Raw genomic sequence first — 2,500 nt, 5'->3', positions numbered from 1 at the left:
TATTTTCTAGCTTTGAAACTTTGATGATGTGATTGTATATTTTATAATGGCATTGAAGAGTAAGTGTAATAGGCTGGATCTAGCTAGCTAGAGCATGATGCAGGTAGCATATTTGGACTGGATATAGCTGATTTAAATGCTAAAGGGTTAAAGAATTAAGCCTCCTTGTCAAACCACAGATGTCAACAACAAGCAAACTGTTTCAAATTGATTTTAATCATAAGCCATTTTAGCTTCATTTAGTGGGACTACATAGAAAAATATGTCTGAACGTAATGTCAATACTCTATATGATAGGGTTAAATTTTATTAAAAAAAAAAAGACTGTTTTTATTCAGAAGGCAATTTTTCTGTGGAGATCATTCAACATGCTTAACTGTCATTGAAGCTCTATAATTTTAATTAATCTCAATTTCAATTTTAACATTTCACTTTATGATCTTTTCAAAACCTGAAGGAGATCAAACTTTAGTTTTCTAATTCATTCTTTCGTCAAACACTCTTCAAATGCTTAAAAAGGTCATCTTTTTCATAATAATTCTTAGCAAATATCAACTCACTTAAGCAGATTAGCCTTGGAAGGAAATGAAATTAATTTAGTGTTTTTTTTATGATGGTCTAAGCCTGATATTTAAATACAACTAGAAACTTAATGTTTAAATTGTAGCATATACTGAGATATATAATTGCCACATACTAACTGTAGTACTTAAATACAATATGAAGCTGTAAGGCAGTGAGCTGGCAGAAACGTTAGCACGCTGAGCAAAATGCATAGCTGTATTTCATCTATCGCTATGTTCTGAGTTCAAATTCTGCCGAGGTCGACTTTGCCTTTCATCCTTTGGGGGTCGATAAATTAAGTACCAGTTACGCACTGGGGTCGATATAATCGACTTAATCCATTTGTCTGTCCTTGTTTGTCCCCTCTGTGTTTAGCCCCTTGTGGGTAGTAAAGAAATATATAATAGGAAGCTGTGGAATTTAAATTTAACAAAACAGCTAAATATTTAAAGATATGAAATTTTAACTGCACTATCTACATCACCCAAGCTGCAAATTCTGATTCTAATAGAAACCTATGGTAACTGTATCTACATCCCTAAACTATTGTTTCAAACTGTAACATCTGATTGTAAGACAAAATTATAATATTTCATTCTTACAGCAAACTATAAGAATTTTTGTATTTTGTTAACTAATCTCTTTCTACTTTAGAGAGAAAAAGTAGACTTACACACATATACATTCAAAAATACATACTTACATACATGCATAGATGTATGCATATGTACACATACATACACACACATATGCATACATATATATATATATATATATATATATATATATTATATATATATATATACATATATACATGGTGGTGGTGGTGGTGGTGGTGGTGGTGGTGGTGATGATGCATGCTTGCATGCTTACATTCATACTTTCATACATGTATACATACATACATACATACATACATACATACATACATACATACATACATACATACATACATACATACATACATACATACATACATACATACATACATACATACATACATACATACATACATATATATAGATGTGTGTGTGTCTGTCACTGTCTTTCTTTGTATATCTTTTAATCTATGTATGGACACAACTATAACTTATCTTTTAGCAATAAACCAGCTTCTCTGTCAATGACAGGGTTCTTAACTTTATCATAACATCTCACAGCTTTCCACTTGGCCTTCCTCTTATGAAACTCCCATTCAGGCATACCTTTCCTCTTCCTCCACAGGAATTCTGGAAAGGTTTCTAGGTAGGGTTGACAAAAGTTCTGTTGATTTCAGGAAGGAAATTTTCTGGATAGATTTTTTAAATCTAAATTCTAATTTCACAAGATCTAATTCAAAGTAGGAAAACTCAAGAAAGAATTCTTCAAAGCAATACAATTATTTTATGATTATATGATTCATTTCATTTTGTACTCCAATGTTGTAATGTAATTGTTTGTTCCTTCTTGAGCCATGCCTGGCTCATAAGGGCCGGTTTCTCAGTTTCATTAGCGTATAGGCTCCCCACCTGGATGGGACACCGGTCCATCGCAGGTGAGCTGCAAGATGCAGGAGGAAAGAGTGAGAGAAAGTTGTGGCGAAAGAGTCAGCAGAAGTTTGCCATTACCTTCTGCCAAAGTCGCGTGGAGCCTAGGTGTTTCGCTCATAAACACACACGTCGCCCGATCTGAGATTCGAACCCACAATCCCTCGACCACGAGTCTGCTGCTCTAACCACTAGGCCATGTGCCGCCACTCGTACTCCAATGTACAATATTATCTGTAAAATAGATAAAGCAGCTAAGTGCAAGCATGACTGTGTGGTAAGAGGTTTGCTTCCCAACCGCATTGGAGATGGGGGATTTGGCAAATGGAATCTGAAAGAGGCCCGTTGTATATTTGTGTGTGTTTAAAAAGAGCCTGGAAAGAGAATTAAGAAGTATTATTACTACAAAT

Source organism: Octopus sinensis, linkage group LG11 (genome assembly GCF_006345805.1).
Source record: "Octopus sinensis linkage group LG11, ASM634580v1, whole genome shotgun sequence".
Taxonomy (NCBI): domain Eukaryota; kingdom Metazoa; phylum Mollusca; class Cephalopoda; order Octopoda; family Octopodidae; genus Octopus; species Octopus sinensis.
This window is presented reverse-complemented; position numbering follows the sequence as displayed.